At 45.8% G+C, this 10,000-nt stretch overlaps 1 non-coding gene and 1 pseudogene across 1 annotated transcript; both read left to right on the forward strand.

Annotated features, from left to right (window-relative positions):
* The window catches only part of LOC125289316, a 233,897-nt pseudogene that overhangs the window by 97,912 nt on the left and 125,985 nt on the right, over window positions 1-10,000 (forward strand).
* LOC125289963 lies at window positions 9,573-9,706 on the forward strand. Its single transcript, XR_007192731.1, has one exon. It is a non-coding gene; the product is annotated as a small Cajal body-specific RNA 8 (non-coding RNA).

The following is a 10,000-nucleotide window of genomic DNA, read 5'->3' on the forward strand; positions in this document are numbered from 1 at the left end:
AAACACACAAAAGCAGTGATACAACTCTATACAAAGCAAAACAACACACAAAAGCACTGCTACAATACTATACAAAGGACAAAGACACACAAAAGCAGTGCTACAACTCCATACAAAGCACAAAAGCAGGGCTACAAATCTATACAAAGCACAAAACACACAAAAGCACTGCTACAAACATACACAAGCAGTGATACAACTCTATACAAAGCAAAACAAAAACACACAAAAGCACTGCTACAATACTATACAAAGCACAAAGACACACAAAAGCAGTGCTACAACTCTATACAAAGCACAAAAGCAGTGCTACAACTCTATACAAAGCACAAAAGCAGTGCTACAACTCTACAAAGCACAAAAGCAGTGCTACAAGGCCATATACAAAGCACAAAGACACACAAAAGCAGGATGCCTGAGCCTATACAAAGCACAAAGACACACAAAAGCAGTGCTATCTATACAAAACAAAACAAAAGACACACAAAGCACTGCTACAATATATTAAACAAAGACACAAAAAGCAGTGCTTTCAACTCTAACAAAGCACAAAAAGCGGTGCTACAACTCTATACAAAGCACAAAAGCAGTGCTACAACTCTAAAAACAAAAGCAGTGCTACAAGCCTATACAAAGCACAAAGACACACAAAAGCAGTGCTACAAGCCTATACAAAGCACAAAGACACACAAAAGCAGTGCTACAAGCCTATACAAAGCACAAAAGCAGTGCTACAATACTATACAAAGCACAAAAACAGTGCTACAATACTATACAAAGCAAACCACTAAAGGAATACTGCTACACTTTACAAAACTAAAGCAGTGGTCTGCTTTCTTTCACATTGACTTTTTCCTCTGCCTTTTGATGCCATTTCAGGAGAATCCAGACTTTCTCTCTCTCCCTCCCTCTCTCTCTCTTTTTTTCTTTTTTCTCTCTCTCTCTCTCTCTATCTTTCTCTGTCTTCCTCTCTCTTTCTCTCTCTCCCGCTCTCTCTCACTCTGGGTGTGGTGGAGCAGCAGTAAGATCATGGGCTAAATTGGTCAGTCGACCCCTAAACATGTGTGTGTGTGTGTGTGTGTCAATCGATCCCCAAATCCATCATTGCAAGTCCATGGACAAAAGCAGCTGCTAAATATCAGTCACTTTTACTTTTAAACTTTGCTTTTCTTTTTTCTCCCTCCCTTTCTCTCTCCCTCCCTCTCTTTTTCTATCTCTTTTTCTCTCTCTCTCTCTCTCTCTTTGCAGTCACTGTACCTGGGGGAATAGCTGGGGGAAAAACGACTTGAAAGAGGGAGGTAGAGTAGGCTGACCTTTAACCTTTCAGCATCAGCTCTATATGACCCCATGCTGCCCAGAGGAATTGTGCCCCGTAAGCTTCTGACATGCCTGTTGTCTTCCTGCTTCCTGTAAAAGCCACATGAAGTGTGTCTGTCCCAAACACACTGGGGGTCATCTGGCTTCTGACCTCAAGTGACCTCGTCGTTAATCACTGTAAATGTGTCCTTCCTCTCTCAGTGTGCCACACGACACAAGGAGGACGTTCAGGAAGCCCAGTGGGCCTCTCTCTCACAATCTCTAACAGTTTACACACACACACACACACACACACACACACACACACACACACACCAGCGCAGGTGGCGGCATAGTTCAGCACCGGTGTGCAGCGTTGTATTGAGAACAGTGTTGTCTTAGTAACTGAATGTTGAAAGCGGAGTGCGCCACGCTCATGTCGGCGCCGGTGTCCACAACGCTTTAAGGGAAAATAAAATACATTTTTTCAGACCCTCTTTCTGGACTTCCCATATTATCAATCATCATTATGGCATCTTCCCCACTATTATATATTGCATCATACCCCACTATATATTATATATTGTGCATCATACCCCACTATATACTGTATATATGTGCATCATACCCCCACTATATATATATTGTGCATCATACCCCACTATATATATATATTTGTGCATCATACCCCCACTATATATATATTGTGCATCATACCCCCCCACTATATACTGTATATATTGTGCATCATACCACCACTATATATATATTTGTGCATCATACCCCCACTATATACTGTATATATTGTGCATCATACCACCACTATATATATATATTGTGCATCATACCCCCACTATATATTGTGCATCATACCCCCACTATATACTGTATATATTGTGCATCATACCACCACTATATATATATTGTGCATCATACCCCCACTATATACTATATATTGTGCATCATACCCCCACTATATATTGTGCATCATACCCCCACTATATATTGTGCATCATACCCCCACTATATATTGTGCATCATACCCCCACTATATACTGTATATATTGTGCATCATACCACCACTATATATATATTGTGCATCATACCCCCACTATATACTGTATATATTGTGCATCATACCACCACTATATATATATATTGTGCATCATACCCCCCTATATATATGTGCATCATACCCCACTATATATTGTGCATCATACCCCAATATATATTGTGCATCATACCCCCACTATATATTGTGCATCATACCCCCACTATATATTGTGCACTATACATGTAACGTTAATGTCCAAGTTGTTATAGAAACTAGCAGACGTTCTGATTTGGTGCTGGTGCTGGACTATGAAAGCCTCCAATTCTGGCAGCAATTAGTTTCTGTCGAGCGACACTTGTCGCCTGGACTGTAAATTGGCCTTTAGGCTTCCCCTAAGGCCCCAAACAATGTCCAGAGTAGTTTAGTAGAAGTGGGCTCTGAAGAACAGTTAGCTACACTCTCATCTCATGGTGATGTTGAAAGTTAGGTTGGCAGCAGTGTGAGAAAGAGGGTGTGTGTGTGTGTGTGTGTGTGTGTGTGTGTGTGTGTGTGTGTGTGTGTGTGAGTGATTTATCAGCGTAGCGTGGCCCAGGAGGGCGTGGGTCTGGTGGATGAGCTTTTCCTCCCAGGAAGCAGCCGCTTGATGGATGAGCTACACACAACTCTCTCTCTCTCTCTCTCTCTCTCTCTCTCTCTCTCTCTCTCTCTCTCTCTTTTCTTTCTCTTTCTTTCTGATTTATCTCTCGTCTCTCTCTAACCCTCTTGACCTCTTGTCCCTGTATCTATCTCTCTTCCTGATCTATCTCTCTCTCTTCTCCCTTTTTCTGTCCCTCTCTACTTCCTCTCCCTCTGTGATCTATTGCTCATCCCTTTCTCTCTTTCTCTCTTTCCTTTTCTTTCCTTCTTGTTCTTGTTCTCATCAGATTAGATTAAATTGCACCTTGAAAAAATATTCCAAGAACTTCATTGCATCTTTATACTAGCCTAATAATATGTATTTTTTTGTGGTAGAAATATCGATACCAGTACTGTACAAATATTGATACAGGTACTTTGCACCATATTCAATATCAGCCAATCACATTGTATTTCCTGTCAACCCCTTTCCTGCACTTCCCCTGGTGTGTGATGAAGGCTTGTCCTGGTGTGTGATGGAGGCTTGTCCTGTTATGTGATGGAGGCTTGTCCTGGTGTGTGATGGAGGCTTGTCCTGGTGTGTGATGGAGGCTTGTCTTGTCCTGTTATGTGATGGAGGCTTGTCCTGGTGTGTGATGGAGGCTTGTCTTGTCCTGGTGTGTGATGGAGGCTTGTCTTGTCCTGGTGTGTGATGGAGGCTTGTCCTGGTGTGTGATGGAGGCTTGTCTTGTCCTGGTGTGTGATGGAGGCTTGTCTTGTCCTGGTGTGTGATGGAGGCTTGTCTTGTCCTGGTGTGTGATGGAGGCTTGTCTTGGTGTGTGATGGAGGCTTGTCTTGTCCTGGTGTGTGATGGAGGCTTGTCTTGTCCTGGTGTGTGATGAAGGCTTGTCCTTTTATGTGATGGAGGCTTGTCTTGTCCTGTTGTGTGATGGAGGCTTGTCCTGGTGTGTGATGGAGGCTTGTCCTGGTGTGTGATGGAGGCTTGTCCTGGTGTGTGATGGAGGCTTGTCTTGTCCTGTTATGTGATGGAGGCTTGTCCTGGTGTGTGATGGAGGCTTGTCTTGTCCTGGTGTGTGATGGAGGCTTGTCTTGTCCTGGTGTGTGATGGAGGCTTGTCCTGGTGTGTGATGGAGGCTTGTCTTGTCCTGGTGTGTGATGGAGGCTTGTCTTGTCCTGGTGTGTGATGGAGGCTTGTCTTGTCCTGGTGTGTGATGAAGGCTTGTCCTTTTATGTGATGGAGGCTTGTCTTGTCCTGTTGTGTGATGGAGGCTTGTCCTGGTGTGTGATGGAGGCTTGTCCTGGTGTGTGATGTGATGGAGGCTTGTCCTGGTGTGTGATGGAGGCTTGTCTTGTCCTGGTGTGTGATGGAGGCTTGTCCTGGTGTGTGATGGAGGCTTGTCTTGTCCTGGTGTGTGATGGAGGCTTGTCCTGGTGTGTGATGGAGGCTTGTCTTCTCTGACTCTGCTCTTTCAGGACCAAGATGAAGGCAGCTAACGCAGGAGCCTTTTGAAAGGTCCGATTTCAGAAAGGCCTCATCGTAGACGAAAACAAGATGACTAAGCAGAACCTGCCAAAGTAATGCGTGTGTGTGTGTGTGTGTGTGTGTGTGTATCTTGGATAAGTATGGTTCTCAAAGCATTTGGCATGAGCTGAGCCAAATTATGGATAACGATATTGCCCATGAGTTTTCGGAATTAGCCCCACAGAAAATTAGCTGACAAACCAGACCAGGTTCTGTTTTAGTTACATCGCTGACCTTAATTAGCTGGACTCTGCAAAGGTCCCGCTGCGTTATGCTAGTTCCCCCTGAGAAACGTTCCTGCTGCGTTATGCTAGTGCCCCTCTGAGAAACGTTCCTGTTGTGTTTGTAACGTTCCCCAGGTTCTGTAATCAGCACCGCCAAGCAGTGCCCCTTCACTAGGAGGCGAGTGGAATGTCACATGCGTCGAGCAAATCCATTTTTCTGGCTCTGCATGTTCTTTTTTTTTCATTCTTTCTTTCTTTTTCGGTTTTCTTTGTCGGATGATTTTTGGCCTTGCGGTTTCTCGCGGTTGCAACTAGATCATGCATGCCCTTCGACATTACCGCGCGGATCGGATGGTTTCTGGCCTAATTGTCTTCACTCTGAGCTCTTGTTGAGCTGCGCGCAGGCATGAGGTTGAGTTGTCCCCCTCAGCATCTCCCCGGGCCAAGCGCTGATTTGAACATGACTACACAAACCGCCGTCATTAAAAAAGCGGATTCTGTTTCGCTGAAACATGGTATTAATGCTAAATAATTCAGCCCAGATGGTCGATTTGCATTCACACTGCATTTTTTAACTCAGCACGAGGCAAGGCAAGTGAACACTACAAATAAGCAAATAGCAATCGTGCAAAAACAATAACAACCAGCTGGAGTCTAAACCAGAGCTGGAACCCAAAGACTGTCCTCTCTAGATCTCTCCATCTGTTTTATGCTCTCATCATCATGCCGCTTTCTAATCAAAGGAATCTACTCCATTCTGAGTGTGTTTGTGTGTGTGTGACTGTGTGTATTTGCAGTTCCACATATTACATACTCTGTGTGTGTGTGTGTGTGTGTTCCTGATGTTCTCCACGTTCCTTTGCGTTCCCCAGTGTGCTGCGTGCAGCCTCATGGACACAGAGAGAGGTGAACTCGGTGGAGTCAGGGAGTGGGAGTGTGTGTGTGTGTGTGTGTGTGTGTGTGTGTGTGTGTGTGTGTGTGTGTGTGTGTGTGTGTGTGTGTGTGTACAGTAGGCACAGAAAGAGGTCCACAGAGCCAGGATGTCATGTGATGGATGAGCTTATAGTGTGTGGAAGGTTCTGAAATGTCTGTAGTGTGTAGACCAGGGTGCCACTGACAACGCATGCACACACAATCACACACACACATACACTCAGGACAGGACAGTGTAAAACATCTTCCACTCCCTCTGAGAGAATGACAGAATGAAATGACTTCGCCACATTGGTCAGGAAGTGTGGGACTGTGGTAGTGTACTGGAGGCCATGTTATATGTCAGTGACTGTGGTAGTGTACTAGAGGCCATGTTATATGTCAGTGACTGTGGTAGTGTAGTGGAGGCCATGTTATATGTCAGTGACTGTGGTAGTGTACTAGAGGCCATGTTATATGTCAGTGATGGTGGTATTGTAGTGGTTAAGGAGCTCGGCTAGCATGCAGTTGCCGCAGAAGTCATGGGTTCAATTCCCAACTGTCAATGTATTAACTAATACTCACTACTAAAACATTTTAGAAAACACAGCGATTTCATGCTGCAACGGACCATTATGCATGGAACACACTTAAGCCAGCTCATTTTTTTCCGGTGGAGCCAGGTGTGTTGTAGCCGGCGTTGTCGTTAATGTAATTAGTGTCTACATGGACCCGGTTGGGTGTTGCACCCAGTGAATCAGCACGTTACGATGTAGAAGCATTTATGTGCGTGAGTTCAATTGTTAAGTATTGGGCAAACAAGATATTCAGTGTCGGAGTGAAGATGTGAGGAGCAGAATATAACAGCAGATGCCGTTACAACACAGTTAACCCTCCACCGGAAATAAAACCTGGCTAAAGAGCCTTGCGTGGATAAGGTCCACTGCAGCGCTTGTTCACTATGTAAGGAGAGCTTGTCACATGACCACTGGTGTTTCTTATGTGTCTCTCCAGAGGGCCTGTGTGGTCATGTGGCAGAAGCTTCTGCTAACAGCTGTTTACTGTTGCTTACCTTTCTAGATACTATATTCAGTTATTAGTCCTGGACTTAGTGGTTGTTCAAGTTAACCTAAATATACATTTATCAGTATTATGATATAAACAGAAGTAGACATTGTTTGAGATTTATTTTTTGCTTCAAATGGAACACTTTTACTTGCAATTCAGAGACCTGAACACAAGATGCCGCCATTTATTTATTTGATCTTTAGTAACCTGAAGAGAGGTCAGTCTGTGCTTCCATACTGTACATGACATGACCACAGCAAAGACAGCTGCACACACACACACACACACACACACACACACACACATACACAAACACACACACAAATACACACACACAAAAACACACACACACACACACACACACACACACACAAATACACACAAATACACACACACACACACACACACAAATACACAAACACACACACACACACACACACACACACTCTTTTTGATGATTTTTGATAAGTTAATCTTTATTCCAGCTTCAACCTGCCTGCTGTCTGCTCTCATAATGCAAAACAAATTAATTTATCTTTGGTCTCAGGACAAACCTATGTAACCCACTTAGTGGTTGGTTTCTTATTTCGAGATTAGCACAAGGCACAAGGACACACACACACACAGACACAAACAACACACACACACACACACACACACACACAGCTCTGATATCTTTAATTAAATTCAGCTGGTGTTGGGTTTCTTATGCGTTAGCGGCTTATGGCAATGAATAAAAGAGCAGTTCCTGCTCACTGGCACGTTTCCAACCTAGTGGCTTTCAGATGGTGACCGTCCCTTTAGAAAACAGATTGATGTCTTTTAGAAAACTCTTTCTCTTTTGGTGTGTTGTCTGTCTCACACACTGTCTCTCACACTCTCTCTCACACACACACACACTCTCTCTCTCTTCTCTCTCTCTCTCTCTCTCTCTCTCTCTCACACACACACACTCTCTCTCTCTCTCTCTCTCTCTCTCTCTCTCTCTCTCTCACACACACACTCTCTCTCTCTCTCTCTCTCTCTCTCTCTCTCACACACACACACTCTCACACAATCTCTCACTTCACATATTCTGTTCTTGTCTTATAGCTCTTTCTTTCTCTTTCTTTGCCTAGCTTTGCCTAACTCTCTCTCTCTCTATATATATATATATATATATGTGTGTGTGTGTGTGTGTGTGTTTACCTACCTGTCATCATTGTCTCTATCTCCTCTTCTCTTCCTTGCTACTCTCTCTTTCCTTCTCTCTCTTCTCTCTTTCTCTCAGTTTTCAATTTTATTCTGCATGTTCTCTTTTCTGCTCTTCTTTCTCTCCCTCTTCTTTCCTCTCCTCTCTTCTCCTCCCCTCTTCTTTCTTCTTCTCTCTCCTCTTCGTTCCTCCTCTCTTCTCCTCCCCTATTCTTTCTTCTTCTCTCTTCTCTCTTTCTCCTTCTTTCCTCTCCTCTCTTCTCCTCTTCTCTCTCTTCCCCCTCTCCTCTCCTCCTCTTCTCCCTCCTTCTCTCCTCCTCATCCTCCCCTCTCCTCTCCCCCTCTCCTCTCTCTCTCCTCTCTCCTCCTCCTCCTCCTCCTCTCCTCTCCTCCTCTCCCCTCTCCTCCCTCCTCTCCTCTCCTCTCCTCCTCCTCCTCCTCTCCTCTCCTCTCCTCCTCTCCTCCCTCCCCTCTTCTCTCTCTCATCCTCTCCTCCTCCTCCCCTCCTCCCCTCCTCTCCCTCCTCTTCTCCTCTCCCCTCCTCCTCCCTCTCCTCCTCTCCTCTCCCCTCCTCCTCTCCTCTCCTCTCCTCCCCTCCTCCTCCCTCCTCTCCTCCCCTCCCCTCTCCTGGAGGGCTCTGCTTCAGGGTGGTCCCTCTGGTGGTGGCCCACCTCTGTGCTCACTCTAACAGTGGAGGGTGCTCCCGTAATTCCCAGGACAGCTCGTGCCAAGCCGGCGGTCCACCCAGCAGCGTTCCCGCAGCGTTCCCGCAGCGTTCCCGTGCCAAGCCGGCGGTCCACCCAGCAGCGTTCCCAGAGCCCGTTGTAAAACACCGGGAGGCTGTGTGGTGCATGCCCTCATAATCCACTACATATGAGCCTCTTGTCTATGCTGCCACCCTGTGTGTGTGTGTGTGTGTGTGTGTGTGTGTGTGTGTACATGTGTGTTTGCATGTTTGCAACGTTTGTGTGTGTGTGTGTGTGTGTGTGTGTGTGTGTGTGTTTTGCATGTTTAACACAGCATGTGTGTGTGTGTGAGTCATTTCCTGAACACCCTTCTTATTGAAAAGGCCTCAGTTTTACCCCACAATCCTTTAGCTTTCACCATGTAGTGATATTCTTACACTCTCCTTTCATCGCTGGTGGTTCTGGGTGGAATGGTATTGGTGCCTCTGGTTCCCGATGTGGAAGATCACGGACTTGGCTGTCACAGAAGTGCAGAAGTTGGGTAGAGTGCTCGATTAGTAGTCTGTTTAGACAGCTGGAGGCACAAAGGTTCTGTCAGCGCCACACACACACACACACACACACACACACACACACACACAGGCAAAAGCTTCTGCTGCTTCCCAGCCACCCACACGAGAGACTCCCCCCATCTGGCAAAACCACTGCCAATCAGTCTGACAAATCCCATTCCCCCAAACCCTCGCGTTGTCCCCCACCACTGTTCACAGACCAGACCACCCGCAGTCTGGTTGATAACAGGCATGCGATAGCTCAACAGGTAGAGTAACAGACTACCGCTCCCAAGGTTGTAGGTTGAATCCCATGAAATCCTAGAGTGTCAGTGTGTTACCTGCCCACCTGTGAACCCAGTGTTAATGGCAGCCAGGTGGGCAATGTGTGAGGTGCATGCTCACCTAATCACCTCTAAATGAGGTGTGAATGGGGAGGCAGATACCTGGGCAGTGCTGAGTTGTGCGCTGTCCACCACTGGCTCTCCTACAGCATCCGCGCTCTCTGATGACCGGCGAATTGGGTGAAATCGTCCGCGGACGAATCACAGGGGCAACCGACATGTTTTATGTCCATAAAACCATATCCATGTTTACAGACAACATGTTTATGTAGTGGTTAAAAACAACTGGAATTGGTGGTACTGTGTGGCTGGGGCGAGTAGCCTGAAGCGGTTCAATTCCTGGCTTCCACTGTCGTACACTTAACTTTGAGTTGCTCTGGGGACAATGTGATCCCTTTGTAATATAGCTGCCATATGATCTACTAGATCACTTTGGTGCTGCAAGGCCTGTCTGCTAAATGTGATCGTAATATCTTCATTTTTAAGCGTCTGCCCTTCTTTATTTTGGGATTCCCT

This window comes from Alosa alosa, chromosome 24 (genome assembly GCF_017589495.1).
Source record: "Alosa alosa isolate M-15738 ecotype Scorff River chromosome 24, AALO_Geno_1.1, whole genome shotgun sequence".
NCBI classification, from domain to species: Eukaryota; Metazoa; Chordata; class Actinopteri; order Clupeiformes; family Clupeidae; genus Alosa; species Alosa alosa.